The 23510-nt window shown below is 41.7% G+C and overlaps 1 long non-coding RNA gene across 1 annotated transcript in view; it reads left to right on the top strand.

Moving 5' to 3' along the window:
* Positions 1–1228: 1228 nt before the first annotated feature.
* The window catches only part of LOC118355543 (uncharacterized), a 44805-nt gene continuing 22523 nt past the window's right edge, over positions 1229–23510 (top strand). Inside the window, exon 1 of the long non-coding RNA XR_004818234.1 lies at positions 1229–1488. This is a non-coding gene — a long non-coding RNA (uncharacterized LOC118355543). The remainder of the gene's footprint in view (positions 1489–23510) is intronic.

Raw genomic sequence — 23510 nt, 5'->3', positions numbered from 1 at the left:
GTAAGTGTTTACTATGTACAATCAATGGGCATTATTTTAAAGGAGATTAAAATTTCCTGGACTTAATCCTCCTGCTAGAACTGCATTGGTGGCATAGATGAGTTACTGTTTTCTCCAGGGAGGTAGTGAGAAGAGCATCTGTGCCTTTCGAGTAAAATTGTGTAGTAAAATAAGGAGTTTAGAAATCTGTTCAGTTTGGAACTTGATTCTCTGATAAAATATGTTTGTAGTAGCTTAAGTGGAAGAAGAGAATTGTGGACAGCAAATATCTGCAGATTGGAAATGAAGCAGAACTTTATCTCTTCCTGCATCATTCTTGGGTATTGTCATGGCTTCTCTATTTTACAATATACATGGTAAAATCAGATGTTTGGTGGAGGTTGGCCTGGGACTTTGAGCCTGCCCATTTCTCTAGAGTGTACTTTGCTCTCCAACAGCAAGCTGCACTGATGTAATATGGTGTCTTGGCTGAAACTTGAAACCTAACTTTTTTCTAAATTTGATTTATTTTCAGAAACTGGGAAGACTGTCACTTAAAATATAAAATAGTATCTATCTCCTAAAAGGTGGAAGCTTAAACTTGGGTTTAGGACTTTTGTTTATAAAAAAAATATCTTCAGTATCTACCTATTTTTTTTGCCGGGCGGGTGGGGGGGGGACTGAACTCAAAATTTTCCTGACAGTAAATCTTTAAATGTTATTAATGTAAATTATGTGTATATTTTAGCCAAGTAAAGGTTTCTAGACATCTTTATTTTTTTGTGGGAAACATTTTCTCTATTTGGATTCAAACTGCCCTTTGCCTTATATCAGGCTTTAGCCAGCTATGGCATGTGGTACAAATCTGGGCTGCCTGTTTTGTAAATAAAGTTTTATTGGAACCCAGCCATGCTCATTAATTTGCATATTGTCTATGGCTATCTTCCTACTACAAGAACAGGTGGTTGCGACAGAGACTGGATGGCCTTAGAGCTAAAATATTTACCATCTACCTGTGTACAGAAAAACTTTTGCCATCCCCTACCTTTTTATTGCTTGTTCTTAGTGTGCCCTTACTTAAATATTTGCTCTCAGACATTGGAACTAGAGATCACAAAATGGCAAAGATATGCAGGCCTAAACTTGCTATTGTGCTTGGAATAGACCTTGAGGCTAGGTCATAAAGGATATTATGACTTCAGCTGTGCTCTTTTTTTCTTTTTTTAATATTTTATTCTCTTATTCATGAGAGACACAGAGAGAGGGAGAAGCAGGTTCCCTGCAGCACTCAATCCCAGGACCCCAGGATCATGACCTGAGCGAAAGGCAGACACTCAACCAAGGAGCCTCCCAGGTGCCCCTGCTGTACTCTTTCTTGATCACTTACTCAGCTGCCATGTTGTGAGGACACTCAAACAGATTGACATAGAGGTCTATGTGGCAAGAACCCAGGCCTCCAGCCAACAGATATGGAGTGAGCCATCTTGGAAGCAGATTTTTCAGCCCCAGGTAAACCTCAGCCAACATCCTGACGGTAATCTTGTGACAAACTCTGAGCCAGAACCACTCAGTTGTCTCTGGATTCCTGACCCTCAAAGATCGTATGGAATAATAAGTGCTTGTTGTTTTAGGCAGGTAGGTCCTGGGGTAACTTACTACACTGGAGTGGATAGCTAATACAAAGGTCAGGCATCCCAGGTCTTACCTCACACACCACAGGGGCCTGTTAGCAGGTAGGGAGAGGATTCTGCTAAGTGCTCACTTCCAGTCAACTTAGGGTATGGTCACCCTTCAGCCCAACAGGCCACAGAGTGTATAGCTGGGGAGGGATGGGCAGTTCGAGATTGGTGTGTTACTGTGTCTATGTGCAGGCACATGCATGTGCAGTGTGTGTGTATGGGTGTGTGAGTCAGTGCTATTCCTTTATGTTCTCCCTAAGGAACAGAAGGCCCTCTTTGCTGTACTCTCTGCCCCCAGGGTGACTAGGAACCTTACTTTGTGATACCCTAGTTGTGGTATCTCTTCTGTTTTCGATCCCTTCTGGGTTGATTCCCAGAGATATTCCTCTCATTGTTGATTCTACAAAGACTTGTTCTGACTCTTAGATACTGTTTAGAGAACTTGAAAACTGTGTTTCTGCTGAGCCTTCTGGGCTGTGTGTATTGAAGACACATTCTTTGGTAGGTAGCAAGTGAGAACTGTGTTGGAAATGGGCTCCAAGTCTGTTGGAGCAAAGCATATGGGGAGGAACTAAATGATACTTGTTCAGGATTCTTAATTGTTCAAGATTTTTAATTGTAAACTTTCCTTCCTCTGGACCTGGATACTGGTGTAAGGACCACCTGGTAGAGAAGGTTTTATAAAACTTAGGGTGACTGGGCTCTGGGCCTTGACATTTACATTTAGGTATTAGGGTGTTTGCTTCCACTAACTCAGGAGCTAAGTTATTTCTCCTGTTGTTGAAAAAAAAAAGAAAAGAAAAACCTTCGCAACAACCCTCAATCATGTGACTCTTATTGACTGAAAATTAACTTAAGAAAAAAAGGAATTCTTAAAAAATTTTTGAAGACTGTTAGCTTCTTGGCAGCATGCACATTTATTTTTTTATTTTTAAAATTTTATTTAAAAATATTTTATTTATTTATTTGAGAGAGAGAGGGAGTGAGAGCAAGCGAGTGAGTGAGAGAGCACAAGGTGAGGAGGGCAGAGGATGGGGGAGAGGCAGACTCCCCCCTGAGCAGGGAGCCTGACGAGGGGCTCGATCTCAGGACCCTGAGATCATGACCTGAGCAGAAGTCAGACGCTAACCAACTAAGCCACCTGGGGTGCCCTGGGCATATACACTGAAAAGGGAAGAAAGACTCTCTGAGCAGGAGAGGCACACCTCACACCGCATCTGGATTCTTGTCCCTCCTGCTTTTTCCTCAGAGTGAGAACCTAGCAGTTGAGTTTCTGTTTGGAACCTGGGTATCTCTCTTTTCTCTGCTTGTTTTGCAGTAAAATATTACTTGCCTTCCTAATCTTGAAGGTGTATCTTGTCTCAGAATATAGACTCTGCCAGTGAGCTGTTCCCTGTCCCCTTCACCCACAATTTAATGAGCTGTTTTCCGTTTTCTTTTCTTTTTTTTTGTAAAGGTTTTATTTATTTAATCAAGAGAGAGAGACAGAGGCAGAGACACAGGCAGAGGGAGAAGCAGGCTCCATGCAGGGAGCCTGACGTGGGACTCGATCCCAGGTCTCCAGGATCACGTCCTGGGCTGAAGGCGGCGCTAAACTGCTGAGCCACCCAGGCTCCCCTAATGAGCTGTTTCAATCTGACTTTCAGAGATAACTCCAAATTCCAACAGTTGGCCTTAGTCAGCATCCCTTTTCCCTTTAGGGGACTGGTAATGAGGACATTGGGCATTGGTTTAGGGTCAGAATGGGCAACATAATCTATGTAGCTAATTAGAAAGCTCTGGATAGTGTTCAGGATGATTTTCTGGAATTTCTCAAGCTATGGAGGTTTAATTTTGGATTCCTATATATTGGGAACTTACTAAAGAAGTCATGGGGGAAGTGGGGTACAAAGAAAAGAACACAGGCTTTTGGAATCAGCCAGACATGGACTTCTAGCTTGAAAGACCGTATGGCGAGGTGGTTCAGGGTGAGACTGAGATCCAGTTGCACCATTGACTTGGTAGCTAAAATGGGTTAGTAATAGTGCCTCCTTCCCAGTGTTGCTGTGGGAGTGAAATGAGAGTATATGTGAAAGCATTTGGAATGGAGCCTGACTCAGTACAAGATATGATCTTGTTATTATTACTGACTGTCATCTTGGGCTAGGAAGTTAGCTATGCTAAGCCTGAGTTTCTTCACCTGTAAAACCAGAGTTGAAATGACCATCTCATGGTTCTTGGAATTGACTTAATGTATGTAAAACTTCTAGCCCAATTTCTGGTATATATTAGAAGTTCTCTTGAGGGTATTTTATTTTAACATATGATGAAAAACCTCCACCTGATTTACCTTGCAATGTTCCAGACTTGGGAGAAGACTTAAATGACGAGGTAATACTCGACTGCATTATGACAGTGCAGGGACAAGGGGAACTGAAACAGTCTCCAAAGCAATGTCCCTGCTCTACAGTGATGTCCTTGCTCCCCGAGGTTATTAGAACCCCCATTTTCAGCCAGTCTTGATTTCCATCAATGTCTCCTCCTGGAGCAAGTGAGTTTGACTCAGGCACTTGCTCCTTAATCTTTGTGACCATTGAAGGAAAGAATAAAATCCAAAGCTGCTTTTTAACCAGGTCGCCAGTAGCGACCTTTGCGAACTTTGGGACCCAGTGAGAGATCTTGACAATTTCTGCTAAGATCTTGTAACTGGTTGAATTACTCTAAGGCCCAAGCTGGGCAGTGACTATTAACATTTAGCACCGAAGCCTGATTATCATGTGATAATCGCTCCATTAGCTCATGTTGCTGCTGTTGTTCATAAAAGCCCTTCTGTGTCACTCCCAGACCTCTAGTCTCCTGCTCTGACCTTTTTCTCCAAGCACATTTGAAACATTTCTCATTATCCCTCTTAGCTTTGCTTGTTATTCCCATGAATGACTTGGACAATCTCTTATAGTCTCCAAAGCATGATATTCTGTTCATTCCACACTGCCTCACCCTCCTCTGGTGTGTTCCAGATGGTTTTGTACCGAGCAGAGCATATGCCTCTTTCTTCCCCTTGATTACTCTTTGCATTTCTTCTCTCTTCTGCATCGTCCTCCATTTGATTTACTTCTGAAGTATTTATTGCTGGGGTGACGTGCATAATGAATACCCTTGGGCGTTCATTAAGTTTAAGTTTGAGCAGTTTCTATTTCCCTTTAGTGTCCTTGATGTCTGATTCTTTTGGTTACTTCCTTGTGTAAACCTCCCAGTTTGCCAGCATTTACTCCACAAAAATTCATACCTCTCTCTTTCAAGTTGTGCTATTTTTTTTTTAAACCTCGAGGAAGTCCTTATTTAAAAATGATGCCTTACTGGGGCCCTGGGGGTGGCTCTTTCAGTTAAGTGTCTGACTCTTGATTTCGGCTCAGGTCACGACCTCAGGGTTGTGAGATTGAGTTCTGCGTTGGGCTCTGCACTAGGTGTGGAGCCTGCTTAAGATTCTCTACCTCCCTGTCCCTCTGCCCCTTCCTTCTGCATGCTTAAGCTCATTCTCTCTTTCTCACTTAAAAAAAAAAAAAAAAAAAAAAAAAAAAAGAGAGAGAGAAAAGAAAAAAAGAAAAAGAAAGAAAAAAGATGCCTTGCCAGTGATTTCTAGAATTTTCCTGTCTGTCCCATTTTGTGTAAAGGAATTGTTGTAGGTATCCATTGCTGCAGAACAGCCACTCAAACCTTAGTGGTTTGGAACACAGTTATCTCTCATGAGTCTTCAGGTTGGCTGGGCATAGGTAGACAGTTGTCACCTAGGGTTTCTCTTGCACTTGCAGTCAGATATTGGGTAGGCCTGTAGCATCACCTGGGTGGCTCAGTTAAGCATCTGCCTTTAGCTCAGGTCATGATCCCAGGGTCCTGGGATTGAGGCCCGTATTGGACTCCTTGCTCAGCGGGGAGCCTGCTTCTCTTTCTCCCTCTCCCCCTCCTCCTCTTTTTGCCCCTCCTCCCTACTAGTGTTTTCTCTCTTTCTCTCTGAAATAAATAAATACAAATCTTAAAAAAAAAAAAAAAAAAAAAAAAAGACTTGAAGGGGCTGGCCAGCCATTTGGCTCACTCACATGACAGGCATTTGATGCTGGCTACTGGCTGAAGGCTCAGCCGAGTTGTCCCACTGAAGCAACTTAACATGGCCTGTCCTGGTGACAACCCGAGCTTCTCAAAGCATAGTAGTTGCCAGGTTCTGAGAAGATGCAATCTAAGAGTGAGCATTCAGGGGTGAAAGATGAAAGACTAACATTACTTGCATTGCGCTTGATTGGTGTGAGTGGGCTTTACAGGGGAGTGAATACTGAGAAGTGTGCCTCATTGAGGGAGCCTGGCTACCACAAGAGTGAATAGTTTAGTTTGTTCTTTGTATTGTTCCTTCTTTTGGAGTCAGACAGGCCCTTTTATTTTTGACTTAAATTATTGGGATATAATTGACATGAATACTGTATAGGTTGGTGTGTGTGCTACGTAGTGATTCAACGTTGTATGCACTGTGAAATTGTCACCACGGTAAGTCTAGTTACCTTCTGTAACCTTACAAAGTCAACACAGTACATTGCATCCCCATGACTTATTTTGTAACTGGAAGTTTGTAGCTCTTACACCCCTTTGTCCATTTCAGATCCCCTACCCCCTTCCCTTCTGGCAACCACTATCTGTGTCTGGGTTTTGTTTTTTAAATTCGACATATAAGTGAAATCATGTGGTATTTGCCTTTCTTGTCTGACTTATTTCAGTTAGCATAATATTGTCTAGGTCCATCTGTGTTGTTGCAAGTGGCAGAATTTCATTATTTTTTATGGCTGAGTAGTATTCCAGTGTGTGTGTATATGTGTATATGTGTGTATGTGTGTATCACATCTTTATCCATTCATCCACTGATGAATGCTTAGGTTGTTTCCATATCTTGGCTATTGTAAATAATTAAAAAAAAATGACAAAAGACCCCCACAGGGATTCATATATCTTTTCAAATTAGTGTTTTCATTTTTTTTTTTTTTGGCTAGATACCCAGTAGTGGAATTACTGGATCATATGGTAGTTCTATTTTTAATTTTTTGAGGAACCTCCATACTGTTTTTCACAATGGCTGCACCATTCTCACCCGCAGTGTACAAAGGTTCCCTTTTCCTCACATCTTTCCTTACTTGCTATTTCTTGTCTTTTTCATGATAGCCATTGTGACAGCTGTAAGATGATAGTTTGTGGTTTTGAATTTTTAGAAATTTATCCTTTTTTTTCTAGTTTGTCCAATTTGTTGGCATGTAATTGTTCATAGTAATCTCTTTTGATCCTTTGTATCAATTTTAACTTCTCTTTCATCTCTGATTTTATTTATTTGGAACTGCCCCCCCCCACTCTTTTTTTCTTGGTGAGTCTAGCTAAAGTTTTGTCAATTTTGTTTATATTTTCAAAGAACCAGCTCTTAGTTTCATTCATCTCTTCTTTTGTCTTTTTAGTCTCGATTCCATTTATTTATGCTCTGATGTTTATTTTCTTTCTTCTACTAACTTTGGGCTTCACTTGGTCTTTTTCTGGTTCCTTTAGGTGTGGAGTGAAATTGTTTATTTGAGGTTTCTTCTGGTTCTTCAGGTGGGGTATGTATTGCTATGAACTTCCTTCTCACAACTACTTTTGGAACATCCTATAGATTTTGGTACATTTCTGTTTTCATTTGTCTCTAGGTGTTCTTTTCTTTCTCCTTTGATTTATTTGTTGACCTAATTGTTGAGTAACATATTGTTTAATCTCCATGTGTTGGCAGTTTTTTCAGTGTTTTTCTTGTAATCAATTTCTAGTTTTATATCATGTGGTCAAGAGATGCTAGATATAATGTCAACCTTCTAATAATAAATTCTTCTTGCATTTCTTAAAAGTTGTTTTGTGGCCTACCATGTGATCTACCCAGGAGAATGCTCCCTGTGCACTTGAGAAGAATGGGTATTCTAATTATTTGGGATGGAATGTTCTGTATATTTCTTAAGCTCCTCTGGTCTAATGCATCATATAAGCCTGATGTTTTCTTATTGATTTTCTATCTGGGTGATCTATCTATTGATGTATGTGGGATGTTAAACTCCCCCACTATTGTTGTATTGCTGTCAGTTTTCCCCTTTTGGTCTGTTAATATTTGCTGTATATATTTTGGTGCTCCTCTGTTGGGTGCACATATATTTATAAGTGTTATATCTTCCTGCTGGATTAACTCCTTTGTCATTATGTAGTGCCCCACTTTGTCTTTTATTACAAAGCCTTTAAAGTTTATTTGTCTGATAGGCATATAGATACACCAGCTTTCTTTTTGTTTTGTTTTTGTTTTTTTCCAGCTTTCTTTTTGTGTCCATTTACACAGAATATCTTTTTCTATCACTTTCAGTTTGTGGGTATCCTTGCTTCTGAAGTAAATCTCTTATGGGCAGTATAAAGATGTGTCTTGTTTTCCTTTTATCCATTCAGCCACTTCATGTCTTTAATTGGAAAATTTAGTCCATTTACTCTAAAGTAATTATTAATATAAGTATGTACTTATTGCCATTTTGTTGATTGATTGCTGGATGTTTTTGCAGTTTCTGTTTGTTCCTTTCTTCTTGTCTTGCTTTCTTCCTTCGTAGGTTATTTATTTATTTATTTATTTATTTATTTATTTATTTATTAAAGATGTATTTATTTATTAGAGAGAGAGGCAGAGACATAGGCAGAAGGAGAACCAGACTCCTCACAGGGAGCCTGATATGGGACTTGATCCTGGATCCCAGGATCATGCCCTGAACCAAAGGCAAATGCTCGACTGCTGAGCCACCCATTCCTCTTTTGTGATTTAATGAATTTCCTTCGTGTTATGTTTAGATTCCTTTCTCATTTTCTTTCTGATATTTACTGTACGTTTTTGCTTTATGGTTATCATGAAGTTTACATATATCATCTTGTGTGAATAACTATGAATCTTAAACACCAACTTAAATTTGAACACATTCTGAAATCCTACATTTTTACCCCACCCCCCCTCCACCCGGTTTTATGTTTTTGGTGTCATTTTTTACAGTTTTTAATTTTATGTATCCCTTAACTAATTACTGTAGTTTTAGTTAATTTTACAGCTTTTGTCTTTCAGCCTTCTCAGTAGCTTTATAAGTGATTAATCCACTACCTTTATTATATATAACTTTTCCAGTGAGTTGTTACTTTTGTTTGTTGTTATTAGTGTCATTTCTTTTCAACTTAAAGAAATATCTTTATTATTACTTGTAAGGCTGGTTTAGTAATGATGAACTTCAGCTTTTTGCTTGTCTGGAAGACTCTGTATTTTTACTTCAAATCTGAATGTTAAACTTTCCTTGTAGAGTATTCCTGGCTGGAAGTTTTATATTTTCAATGCTTTGAGTAGATCATGATTCTCTCCTCTGGCCTGCAAGGTTTCTGCTGAGAAATCTACTGATAGCCTTATGAGGTTTCCCTTGTATGTAATAATAGTTTTTCTCTTGCTGCTTTTAAGGTTCTTTATTTTTATCTTTTGACATTTTAATTATAATGTGTCTTGATGTGGCTGTCTTTGGGTCCATTTTATTTGGAACTCTTGGGTTTCCTGGACTTGGATGGTCTGTTGTCTTCACTAGGTCAGGGAAGTTTTCAGCCCTTATTTCTCCAAATAAGTTTTCTACATCTTTCCCTCTTTCTTCTTCTTTTGGAACCCCAATAATGTGAGTGCTATTCCACTTGATGTCATCTCAGAGGTTCCTTAGTAATCTTCATTTGAAAAACATTCTTTTTTGTTTTTGCTGCTCCATCACAGTGAGTTCTATTGCTTTATCTTCAGCTTCCTGTTCCATTATTCTACTTCATCCAGGCTGCTGTTGAACCCCTCTAGTGTATTTTTTAGTTTAGTTATTGTATTCTTCAGCTCTGTGACTTCTGCTTTCTATCTCTTTGTTGCAGTTCTCACTGTGTTCATTCATTTTTCTCCCTAGTTCAGGGAACATTTTTATGAACATTATTTTGAATTCTTATCAGGTAGGTTACTCATCTCTATATCATCAGGTCTTTTTTTGAGGCTTTGTCTGGTTCTTTTGTTTGGAACATATTTTTCTATTTCCTCATTTTGCTTGACTCCATGTGCATGTTTCTATATAGTAGGCAAAAACAGCTACCTCTCAGTCTTGAAGGAGTGGCCCTGTGTGGGTGATGATCCTGCTTGTTCAGTCTTGTCCTAGCTCTTGGTTTCTCTCAAACCTTTGTGATTGTCTAAACCACCTGATTTATTCTTGATATGCCCTCATCATTGAGGATGAGCCAAGAGCTGTCAGTGATCCAAGGGGAGGAATCTCATTTATCACCTAGTTTCAGGCTGATTGAAAGACAGACCCTCAGGCAGCAGCTTTTAAAGTACACAAATATTAAAAAATGTATGCAAATATATATAGTCTGGTGGGGCCACAGTCATAAATCCTGCTGACCTCCACCTCCAGGAGGTCTGGAGGTTTCACCTGGGCAACAGTCACAATAATTGGCACTCTAGATGAGTGTAGCACCTTTCTGAGGAGTCTTGCTGAGCTGTATTAAGACTGACAGAGTTGGGGATCCCTGGGTGGCTCAGCGGTTTGGCGCCTGCCTTTGGCCCAGGGCACAATCTTGGAGTCCCGGGATCAAGTCCCGTGTCGGGCTCCTGGCATGGAGCCTGCTTGTCCCTCCTCCTGTGTCTCTGCCTCTCTCTATGTCTATCATCAATCAATCAATCAATCAATCTTAAAAAAAAAAAAGAGACTGACAGGGTTTTTGAGGTTGGTGTCTCCTTGTTTATGTTTCCTGGGAGTACCTACTTAGCCTCTAGATGTGTGGGAAATCTGAAGCATGTTCCACAGGCTAAAAAGAGCCAGGTTAAGAAAATAGGCCTTTTTTATAGGAAGTCTGGGACTGTGTCTCAGTATGCTATATGTATAGTGCCTTTGTGTATATAACTGAATACTGGAGTGTACTCCATAACTGTATGTATAACTATATAACAGAACTGTCCTTCTGACTGTTACAGTCCCATGGAGCTCTGGAACACTAGCCCTTTTGGCCACCAGAGCCAGGTAATCAAGGGACATCTTCTGTGTGGATTGCTCATGCCTGCTGGCTTTAGCAAGGCAGCTGGAGAGTGTGGGGGCTTCAGTTGCTGGCTTTGGAAGTGCATCAGGAAGACATTTTGACTGTGTGTTTGTGGGCTTCAGCAGTGCAGTGAGAGTGCTGTGTGTGTGTGTGTGTGTGTGTGTGTGTGTGTGTGTGTGTGTATGTGTTTGTGTGTGTGTGTGTGCCAGCTTTAAGCTGGCAGCAAAAGAATGCCCTGATGGCTCACTCACCAGGCCCAGCCAAGGGGGCAGAGAAGTTTTGCAATGGTCCATGCTCCCCAATTTTAGCTAGGGAGCCCAAGAATTCTATGAGTTTTTGTGCTCACCTGCTTCAGCCAGGGAGCAGGGGAGCATTGCAACTGCCTGTGTACTCTCCACTCACAACAAGTGCCAGGACCACTTGCCCCCCACCCATCCCAGCGAGGTGGCCAAAGGGTGCCATGTCTGAGCTTGTTTGTCTGTGCTAGCAGACTATAATGGAGAGTGCAACATTGGTGCCTGCCAGCACCACTGTCTTGGGGGATCATCACAACTATCTTTTTCCCTTCCAGCTAATGCTCCAGCAAATGAATCTTCCTCACATACAGCCTAGGCACTTTTCAAACTGCTCTTTTTTTCACTGGGCTTAAGGGTGAGCAAGACCTCATGTGAGCCCTCTATGAGGGGAAATCTCAGTTTCTTTGGCTCTTTGGGCCCCCAGACATCAGGCCTGTAGTTTTCTAAGCTGGACATTCTGGGAGTTGATCTCTCTGGTACAGGTCTGGGGGTTGGGGTGTGCACTGAGGGGTAGCAACTTCTTGTCCCTCTGGGAGAAGTGCCTGTCTGGTATGGTCTCTCTTTATAGTGTATCACCACACTAGGGGTGGGTTTTTTTTGCAAGACTGTTTCTCTCTTACCTATGTCTTTTATTCTTTGCTACAAAGAGCAATTTATCTAGTTTCCAGGTCTTTTTCAGAGGGAAATGATTTATATGTAGCTGTAGATTAGGTGTGTCTATGGTAGGAGGTGGGTTTGGGATCTTCCCATATCGCCATCTTGGATAACCTTCAGTCATATCAGGCAGGCCTTTCTTATTTACTTATTTAATTTAAAAAAGATTTTATTTTTAAGTAATCTCTACAACTCAACATGGGGCTCAAACTCACAACTCTGAGATCAAGAGTTGCATACTCTACTGACTGAGCCAGCCAGGTGCCCCAGACAGGTCCTTTGGATACTGTTTTTTTTCCCAACCTTTTCTGGTAACTTGAGCAATAGCTGCAGGCAATTTTCTCTCCCAGCAAGCCCTGGTTCTGACATTTCCAGGGCCATATGTGCCATGGGTTCCTGCTGCCAAAGTCTTTGTCTTCTTTCTTGTGACTCAGATTGGCAAGACTTTGGTAACCTAAAGAGGTGAATACAAGCTAAAAAGCCCTAGATTGGACCTTAGGAGACCTGTATTCTTGTCCTGGCTTTGGAGTAGTGTGACTAATCTTGACCAAGTTACTTCATCTCCATGGGCTTTCATCTATAAGCTCTGAAATTCTACAGTTCCAAGTAGGTACCTTTTTAAAATTTTTTTTTAATTTTTAAATTTTAAAATCTTAAAATTTATTTATTTATTTATTTATTTATTTATTTTTTTTATTTATTTATTTATTTATTTATTTATTTAAAATTTTTTTCCCAAGTAGGTACCTTGAATATACATCTCTATTGGGTCTCATGTTCTCCTTCAACCTCCTGAACTAATCAAACCCAAGATTTGCGGCTAACAGATAGAGGAACTGGCACCACTATCACAGTCTTTGCACACAGCAGGCCTGCAATAAAAAAAAATTTAGGAGGTGAAACTTTTATCTAGAAACATAGGTAATAACATTGTTTTCAAGATCTTTGTGGGAAATATGCCAGATTATTCACTACTATTGTTTTAATTTGAAAGAGCATAATCTTGCATGTGTAAGGCTTTGCTTTTAGAATTTGGAACTTGTTTAACATGGTCTCTGTATGTGTCCCTTTGCCATTAGACAGGCATTTCTTCATGTCTGCTGAGGATTGACATCTTGAAGTGACCTTCATGCTCTGATACTGACCATAATTACCTTGAGTTGTAGCAACTGGAGGGATGCCAAGGGTCTGTGGTCTCCTGAGTTTGCTTCTTCTTCTTTTTTTTTTTTTTTTTTTTTAAGGTGCCAAGCTAGTGAAACCTTGAGCTCTCTCCCTTTGGGATAGTAGAAGGGAAAGAAAGTAAGGATAATCTGTGGGAGTAGAGGAAGACCAGATCAAGTGTAAGTGAAAATATACACTGTGGCCCCCCCAGTGGAGTGTGTCAGTTCCTAGGCTTGCTCCAAGTGGAAGATGACCTTGGGTTTCCTGCTCTTATAACCATTTGACATTTGAGAAAACAAAGTGCTTCATCAGGAAAAGTTTTAACCCAGTTAATGGTTATGAATCATTGGTCCTGGGGAGCTGGGGTTCAGAGAGGTCCTCTGCTGCCTTCTTATTATTTTTGGGGAATCAATTTTCAAAGAGGCTGATGCCTAGGCCCCCAGGATTTCCTGGCGATCTGGTTGGTTTCCAGAACTTAAACCGGCATGTTGCTTCCTGTCTTCAGCAAGATGACATCTCCCTGAAGGGAAAACATAGCTCAACTACAAGAGAGACTTGGGACTTATAGAAGGAAGCAGTATGAAGTGGCCTAAATTGAAGGGTTTATTTTTATTTTTATTTTTTTATGGCAAACACATGAAAAGAGAAGAAGGAAGCATTCTCAGTTGGCATCATGAAAATAGGTTAACATTTCCAGCAGTTCTTTTAAGAAAAAGACAGGGTGAACTTTTTGGGGGGGTGGGATGGGGTAGATTGGTGTCATCACCTAACCTGAGAGTTTTAGCTGAAAGGGGTCTTACTGGTCTTCCTTAACCCTGTCTTTTTACCCATCCCCTTTACCAGTCCTATTCTTTTTCAACTTTAGCAAACATTTCAGTATCATTTATGTCTCATTAAATAAAACCTATTTATGTTGTAAGCTAGAGAAACAGAGGTCAAGTCACCGCAGACTCTCTTACCAGCCTGCCCCGAACCCTGTTAAGCAGCTTTGGCCCTGACTTGCAGGCTAGAAAAGGCATCCCTGACAATGTCAATGATTCTGACCTCTGAATTCTAGCATTTCACCAAAAAAAAAAAAAAAAAAAAAAAAAAAAAAAACCCTACAGAAAGAAGGAAGAGACAAGAAGAAGAAGGCTGATGCCTAAGACTAAACTTTGGCCCCAGAACAGAAAAAGAGAAAGGGTGGAGTAAATCTGCTGAGGCAGGATGATCTGTACTCTACAGAGTAGAGATAAAAACAAAGCGAATTCATCATTTCCCTACTAACTAAGAATTATTTGCAGTTCCATGCTCTGCAGAATGAGAGCAGGACCTGGGGCCTGGAGGACAGACAGCAGATCTGCAGGCATCCAGGCCTGGACGCCTGTGAGGTTGTACAGATGAAGTCATGTAATATGGAGGTTTTATTTGCCTGCTGCTAGCAGGTGGTTAACTAGCTGTTTTGGGTCACAAGAGGCCTCTTTGGGAACCCTGGAAATAGTTTTCCTCCCTTCCAAAAGTATAACAAAGCCCACCAGGAAATCTTCAGTATTAATCTTATCAGGAAGTCCTGGGAGTGATCTTCTCCAATTTGCCCAAGTACTAGAGGGAATATTTATATCTCCTCTCCTACCAGCTTGAGTTAACATCACTTAAAGACCTTTCCCTTTGTTTATAGTCTAGGGAAATCATTCCATCACAGAATAAATTATAAGGTATTTTCAATAACTCTTCAGTATTTTTTCAGATTGGAGGAGGTAGAGTGAGAGAAGGATCGAGAAAGACACAGCTGACTAGAATAATAGAAAATAATTTTAGTCCAGAGTTTCAAGGCATTTCTTTATTAAAGCTTTTATCATTGTTATAAAGAGAAAAGAGCTAACTGGCTAGCAGCTAGAGTTGGGCCATAGGAATAAATTTCCTTCCAGGGTTGTTTATGTCCAACCCTTCAGACACTAACAAGTACAGCATGTGAGGTCTTCCACCAGTTCAGCTCAGACAAACCTGAACCCAGCCCAATGCAGGCCTGGTAATGTTTCCAATGTGCCTCATTTCCATGAACAGGTGAAGTCTGATTGTTTGCTCATTTCTGGTGTTCCTGGGGCCGGGACACCTGCACCCCAATGTTTCTAGCAGCAATGTCCACAATAGCCAAACTGTGGAAGGAGCCTCGGTGTCCATGGAAAGATGAATGGATAAAGAAGATGTGGTCTGTGTATACAATGGAATGTTACTCAGTCATTAGAAATGACAAATACCCACCATTTGCTTCAACGTGGATGGAACTGGAGGGTATTATGCTGAGTGAAATGAGTCAATCGGAGGACAAACATATGTTCTCATTCATTTGGGGAATATAAATAATAGTGAAAGGGAATATAAGGGAAGGGAGACGAAATGTGTGGGAAATATCAGAAAGGGAGACAGAACATAAAGACTCCTAACTCTGGGAAACGAACTAGGGGTGGTGGAAGGGGAGGAGGGCGGGGGGTGGGGGTGAGTGGGTGACGGGCACTGAGGGGGACACTTGACGTGATGAGCACTGGGTGTTATTCTGTATGTTGGTAAATTGAACACCACTAAAAAATTAATTTATTAAAAAAAAAAACCCCACCTGGGGGTCTACCCACTGAGGCTTTTACCCTCAACTCCATTGGAAATGCTCAAGACCAGATGATGATGATAACATCTGGTTTTAAATGTTTCCTCTGAGTTATAACACATGTTAAGTATGTTATATAATCTTTTGTTGTTTAATTTTTGCAACAACTTTGTGAGGTAGTTATTACTGTTGATCTGGTCTGGAGTTGAGGCTTATGAGAGGTTAAGTGACTTTCCCATGGTCACACAGTAAGATGAAGTGCTGGGACCTGAAAACTTGTCTAGCTGGTTCTGAAATCCATGCCCTTAACCACTGAGATATATTGCTGGGTGTTTTTCTTGATTTCTTAAATTTATTCTACTTCCTATTAGAGGCTGACCCCCAGCTCTGAACCCAAGACCATTTGGTTAGAGCCCTACTTAACTCTTGCCAACCCCTTTCTTGAGAATATCACCAGTGGCCAAGTACTCTTTCAAACTAGACTGACCTCCATAGAATCATGATTTGTCCACACGACTGATGAGAAGGAATGATTATATCAACTCAGAAGCATCTGTTGTCCCCCTTTACCCACCAAATTAAACCTCTTGGGTAACAATGCCGGCCAAGTCAAATGCTCTATCACTGAGCTATCCTCCACCCGCACCCCCCACCGCCCCTGCATTGCCAGTTCAGATCTGACCCAACTTCTTTAGACATTGTGAAAAAAAGTTGTTCATTTTGAGGAAGTCAAAACTACTAACCTTGCCCATTCCTGATGTACTTTCTCTCTAACCCTTTGCTGTGGTATGCCTCATTGTAAAGCTCATATAGGTTATAGCAGACTCTAAGCACTGATAATTCAGAAACTCAGTTTATCTGCTTGGTTGAAGCATTTTTTTTTTCAGAAAAGAATTATGAATGATAATGTCAGCTAAATCATTTACAAAATTTTGTCTTTTTCCCTGTCATCTCTTGTTGTTCCAGGGCACCCCATCTCAGAATTAGAATTCAAAGTAAGCCAGACTAATCTTCAGAAGGCTGTTTGACAAATTCAGAATTAGAGCAAAGGAAATTGAATTGCCATAAGTCATATTTCATTCAGACCCATTTCTGACTTCTTACTCTTTTCAGTGAACAGAATCCACCTCCCTGCCAGTAAATTGAAGACCTGGGTTCAAATCCAGGCTCTGCTCTTTATTATAACTGTGGTCATTAAGAAGACATTTAACCTTTTCATGCTCCTGTTTCATGGTCAGTAAAATGGGAGTAATAATATCTTCCATATAATCACAACATTTAAGTGAAGTTTATAGACAAGAATGCTCTGTGTATATTACCTTTTGTTATGTAAAGCTGTCAAGTTGATTTTTTAATTTGAAAACTTGTGAAACCTTTCTGTGCAAGCCACCAATCTGATCATGCATTTCAAGTTGTCACTTTTTTAGGGAAGGGTGTTGTTGCTTCATAAACTTTAAAGTACACATTAATCTCCTTGGTGGGCCCAGGTTTCTGCATTTCTAGTGATATGGTGCCCAAGTGATATAGATTATGCTGGCTATACTTCAAGGCAAAATTAGATGTTTTTGGCAGGTTTCTATGCAGATACTTCAGAGACCAGGTATTTAAAGATCAGAGTGGGGTGCCTGGGTGGCTCAGTTGGTTAGCATGGAGTCTGCTTAACTATTGTCTCCCCACTATTGTCTCTCTCTCTCTCAAATAAATAAATAAATAAATAAATAAATAAATAAATCTTTTAAAAATTAAAGATCAGCATGACTTCAAAAAACCAAATCCCAAAGTCACTTTGTGTGCTCATTGCAGGTGGCTATTCAGCACTATTGAACTTCCATGTTCTTTCTTCTCCTTTGCTTTTTATGATTTTACTCTCTCTTAATTTTCCTCCCCCATTTCTGACTGCTTCTCCTCAGTCACCCCATGGATTCCCCTTGAATTATCCTTTAATGTTGGTGTCTCCTTGGGTTCCATTATCTGCCTTCTGATCATTTTATTCTCTGTGAATGATCTCAAGAGTTGACTCCTATATGAAATCTCCTTGTCCAGCCTAGGCTGATTAAATGGATCCTTCTCCTATATTCCCATTATATTTTGTAAGTTTTACTTTAGTGCGTGATAGTTTTATTTTACTGCATTATTGTGCAATTATTTTTTTATGGTCTGTGCTCACTTTTCGAGAGCAGAGTGCAGCTTTCCATTGTTGCATCCCTTGTGCCTAGCATAGTGCTCAGATTCTATAAATGTTCAAATAATAAACAAAAGCAAACCTAGACTTTGGGGCAGATGTCAGAAACAGCCATCTGAGCAGGCCAGATGGCAAATGTTAGTATTTGGACACCCTGTGGAAACACAAAGCACACTTAAATTCTGTTGCGTATGCGTATATATGTGTAAATTACCTTTCTGGATAGTCTCAAGATACCAATAGCATCTGGGGAAGACACCTGAGCATGTTTCCTCTGTAAGTTATTTCTGGGCTCCTTTTTCAGACCTAAGCAGTAGGCTGTCAAAATTGTCAAAAAGAGGAAGTGTGTTTCTTAAGGGCAAAATTATTTGTCATGCCTTCCTTTTGTAATAAAGCGAGCTCCTTCAGAGAAGGAAGGTTGCCGTCTTGCCAAAATTGTGGTTTTTAAGAATAGTTTTACCACACTCAGTCTCCAACACGACTCAGAAGATCAGGTAAATGACTGCCGGCAGGTGAGATGTCATTAGCTCAGATCTCATGTGGATTTGGATTCAATTCAATCCAACACACAACATTCAATAGATACTTCTTTTGCATCAGGCTTGTACTAGGTTAGAGATAGAAAGATAAAAAAAGACATGGCTCCTGCCCTCAGAGAGCTCATAGTCCAGGTGAGGCATTAGATATTTAAATAAATAGGGACACCTCAATGTGATGATTATTTAATAAGTATATACAGAGTACCATGAATCAGAGAGAACAGAATAATTGGAAATACAGAAGAAAATGATATTTTGGTGAAGATTCTTCCTCCCAAAATGCATATTATCTCGTGAACCACACATCAAAAATCATATTGCAAGTATTAACCTACCCCTGTTCATGTACACAAATCAGATTAAGGTTCATGTTTTCAGTGCCTATGATGTGTCTACCATGCCCTCAAGAAGGTTTTGATATGGGTTCCTATGTATAAATAAGATTTAGTAGAGGGATCCCTGGGTGGCGCAGCGGTTTGGCGCCTGCCTTTGGCCCAGGGCGCGATCCTGGAGACCCGGGATCGAATCCCACGTCGGGCTCCCGGTGCATGGAGCCTGCCTGCTTCTCCCTCTGCCTGTGTCTCTGCCTCTCTCTCTCTCTTTCTGATGTGACTATCATAAATAAATAAAAATTAAAAAAAAAAAGATTTAGTAGAATGAAAATGACAAGGTTATCAGAGATGCAAGCAATGTGTGATGGGGATATGGAGCGAGCAGCTGCATGAAAATCTGCTCACTGGGAGACATGGAAGCCCTTGTAGGGCTTGTACTTGTACTGTATTTTGGATGTTTCAGTCTGCACCTCCCTTTAGTGGCTGTGGGCTCTACACCTATGTTTGTATGGGATTCTGGATCTCTTTGTTGACTTTATAGAATCAAGGGTCTTCGGGGAGATGGCACAATAGTTATGTCATTAAATTTTCCTGGAAGTCTAAAATTGAGAGCAGCTGAATAGTAGCTTTGTTGCTGGGCAGACATAAAGGTGCAGCCGTGTTTGGATTCTGAGAGCAGCGAGGTAAAGCAAAGTAGGAGAGAGGAGGAAGGAGGAAGATGAGTGAGGAAGAGAGAGAAAGAGAGAGAGAGGAGGGAGGGAAGAGGAGAAGGAAAAGAAAAAAGAAGAAAGGGCGGAGGAAGAGGAGAAGCAGAAGGAAAAGGGAAGAAAAGAGGGAAAAGAAAGGTAGGAAGGTAAAGGGAAATGATGGGTAAAAGGGACAAAGGAAACAGATGCACAGAGATGAGTAAGGGAAGCATGTGTTTTTGAAGAGTCATTGGCTGCAGGTTCCTGAATTCCAGTTGAGCTCGTTAAACTGAAAATAAGCCTTTATTATGAGGCGCCAGGCTGCAGGGATATCATGGAATCCAAGGGCAGAAATGTAACTGCATCTCAGGAAGAGATTGGAACCAGAAACTGAAGAGCTGGCAGGCCCTGGCCATTTCTCACTGCATTTTGGCTTTATGATCTTTTTCCATTTGTTGACTGGCCTTCTCTGCTCATTGATCTACCCCTGCAGGTACAAGATGGCCAAGCCATGACTTCCAGTTTTATATCTTCCTTGATCAAGACTGTAGGCCAGACTGAAATAGAATTTAACTTTTAGTCTTACTTCCAAATTCCAATTGCCCCAGAGGGTACCAAGCCTCTTTCTGGTCCAGTACCTGTGGCTTTCGAGTGGGAGCAGGTTATGGGGCTTGTATACAGCTGTGGGGGGACTGCTTCTGTGTGAAGAGGGTAATAGAAATATCGCCTTAACCAAGAAGCCGCCTTCAAAGATTTATGCTCTAGAACAAGAGGCCCACATATCAGGAGAGAGCTGACTTTCCAGCTGCCATTACCATTTCCTTTGTGAAAGCCTTTCCATGATTCTCTCCTTTCTATTCTTCTTTTAAAAGATTTTATTTATTTATTTGAGAGAGAGAGAGTGAGTGTGAGAGAGAGCAAGCACACCAGAGGGAGGAGAGAGAGCACTAGAGGGGGGGGAGAGCACTATAGGGGGGAGAGGCAGAGGGAGAGGGAGAAGCAGACTCCCCACTGAGTAGGGAGCCTGTTGGGGGGCTCGATCTCAGGATTCTGGGATCATGACCTGAGCTGAAGGAGACACTTAACCGACTGAACCACTCAGGCACCCCTCCTTTCCATTCTCCTTGAAAGATCCAGAGCCCTTATATGAACCCCACTTTACTTGCTGGCCTGAGTGGGTTTCTATTTCTTGCAAAAGAAGGACCTTAACTAAAATTTCACCAGGCAAAGAAAGGATGAAAGAGGGCACCCCAAATTCAGGCAAGAGCATTAATAAAAGCATGCACATGAGAAAGTTCACAGTTAATTGGGAAGAGTTCTCTGAATGAACATTGCTGCAGATAGTGTCTGAAGGGATGGCGTGGAAAATGAGGCAGGAGAAGTGGTTTGGAAACTGGTCATTATCAACCTTAGAAATTCTCCTCTTCGTAATTTGGAGTCAGCAGTGGAAGCCTGGTTGGCTTTGATTGCAGAGTAATGGGTCTGCCGAGTGTAGTGTGACTCTGTCTTCTCGCAGAGTGATAAGCACCTTGTCGGTGCCGTAAGTTTGGTGGTGGTTAGGCTGTAATGTCAGAGTTACATGATGGATTAAATTCCCCTTTAACTCCAGTGGAATTGTACCCTGAACACATCACAGAGGCCTCATTTGCTGACACTTTTCCAAAATGTACTGGGCTACTGTGATAGATGCTATTGGTGCCTCATCCAGATGCCCTTTACCCACTTATGCACACATCCTCCAGGTGCTGCATGTGCTGTAGCCAGGGGTTTGCATCTATGGCCTTCTTGGGAGTCACCTCATTTGGAGATACATGGAAGTTCCCACTGCTTGACCCCCATGACCAATGACTGAATGATTTAAGGGGGTATAGCAGGCTGGCCTCTTTGCCTCAAGGTGGAACAATTGTGCTAATGGATAAGGCCAAGCTGTGTGTTACCTGAGACCACATCCTTGCTCAGCATCTTCCCTCTCTCTCTCCTGCTTCCCTTGCTAGCTTGCAGGTTTCTCCTGGAGAGCCTGCCCTCAATAGATCACAGGCTCTTTCTCAAGGAAATCTTCCCTAAGATGGTACCATTTATTTCAATGGACACCAAAGTTACATAGGTTTCTGGGTTTCCCCTCCATGAGCATAGTGGTCAAAGCTCAGATTCTGGGATAAGCCCATCTGCATTCATACCTTGGCCTTGGCACCTAATAGCTTCCGGTCTTGGCAGATTGCTCAGTCTCAGTATCCTAATTTGCAAGATCTAAATGGGATAATAATAGTACTTCGGGTTGGTGGGAGGATTAGATGAGATACTACTTGAGGCGTTTAGTGCAGCACTCACAAGAAGTAAAGAGCTCGTCAGCTACTATTATTATTACTTCTGGTTTTCTCTTTGACAGAGATACTGTGTGTAGTTACACAGGTGGTGTACTACACCGGGAGCCAGATCTAAGGGGTAGATTTATTCATTTATTATTTTTTAAAAGATTTTATTTATTTATTCATGAGAGACACGGAGAGAGAGAGAGAGGCAGAGACACAGGCAGAGGGAGAAGTAGGCTCCATGCAGCAAGCCCGACATGGGACTCGATCCTGGGTCTCCAGGATCACACCTGGGCTGAAGGCGGCGCTAAACCGCTGAGCAACCTGGGCTGCCCGATTTATTCATTTATGATGAGAGTTTTTTTGACATGTGAAAGAATTTGTCTTAGGGAAGGGACACTTTTTCCTAATTCTTACAGAGGTGCTAGCAGCAGACTGGCCTGAGGCAGAGTTCACATTTCTTCTTGTGTTCCCTCTATCAGTTTGAAACTCGGGCCCCTAGGTTAGCCTTGACTATGTGGTTGAACTTGAACAAGGTGGGATAACCCTTCTTTCTTCACCTGTTCTGGGTGCTCAGTGACAAGCAATGGCTGGATTTGCATTAGCCACACAGCTTGGCAATAGCTGCTTCTACTTAGACTGACATCGTCAGGTGACCGCTAGCTGAGTCATCTGTGGCCCTGTGCTCTGACAGTGTAAGGAGTGTGGTGCCCGGGCTACAGAAGAGGCCGTGGGCATACCTATCAGGGGGAATGAGTGACGGGGAAGCCAGGATGGGCAGCCAGCAAGGGTAGGTCTGAATGCCTGACACTCTGTTGTTTATTCACGTTGTGCCCTGGGGTAGAAAAACAGCAGGCAATGACACTGTCATAGTTAGCATGAGGTGATCAATAATACCCGGATGCCTTTCCTGCAGAGACAGATATTCACAGGAAGAAGCTCTTTGCTGTAGAAAGTTCTGCTTCTACCTCCCACCCTTTACCCAAAGTGCTAACCAGGCAGATATGTTCTCACCACTCTGGCCATTGTTTGTCACCTCATTTGAGGAAATGATAGTAGTCCTCTCTTCAAATTCACAGAGTTCACAAGTTCACGTGGCTGGCTGAGTGAATGCCTTATTTTCAGCCAAAATTTGTCATTTTCTAGGAATATGGGAAATTCCAGCTTCCCACCTTGTCACTGGATTCAGTCCACGAGGCCAGGAGCTGGCAGAAGAGGCTGAATTGCCCCATTTGACAGAAACTGTGGGATGGGGAGAGATTTTTGAGAGGCATTCTGACCACATTTCTATGGCGCAAGCTGGTGCAAGCCAGGAAGAGGAAACAAGGTTGTAGGCAGAATGTTGACAGATCTACTTGGCAAATGATTTGTGTGTGGAAAAACACGCCTTTTCTTAAAAGAAACCTGATATGAAGAGTACCATAGAGTGTTACTGGATCTGGAACACAAAGAGAAGCCTTTTTCTTTTGAAGGCCCAGTCACCCCATCCTCTAGTACATGGAGGGCTGTTGGCCTCCTGGATCCCTTCTGGGCAGCCAGCCTTTCCATAGCCCCTCCAGGAAACCAGTAAAATGAACAAATCCTTGGGAAACTACAGCTCAGAGACTTTAGGTCTTGACTTGCAAATTTGAATATGGCTGGGGTCCCATCTTGGATGACATAGGAGATGAGGCTTAACTTCTGAACTGTTGCTTCTAAAGCGGCAGAATCATGGTGAGCTGAGCATTTCTGGGTACCCAGTCAGAGAACTCAGAGTTCTAGTTGTATCAGATACCTCCTCTTATGATCTTGGGTAACCACCTCACACTTGGGTTTCCCAAGTAGGATAGGACAAAATCTTCATCTTTGTTCCCTTATGTGGGGCAGAAGGGGACAGGGTACCTTCCTCCTCATTGCTCCTATGGGAAAGAACATGCAACTTGATCATGTTGGGTGCATCATCAAAGTTGGGTATAAGGCTTCTGGAATGTGCCTGTAGTACCCAAGGCAGGAAGCTGCTCGGTGCCAGGGTATTCAGGATGCCTG

Source organism: Canis lupus, chromosome 8 (genome assembly GCF_003254725.2).
Source record: "Canis lupus dingo isolate Sandy chromosome 8, ASM325472v2, whole genome shotgun sequence".
Lineage (NCBI taxonomy): Eukaryota > Metazoa > Chordata > Mammalia > Carnivora > Canidae > Canis > Canis lupus.
Note: the sequence above shows the minus strand (reverse complement) of the source record. Positions and strands in the feature narration are given on the sequence as shown.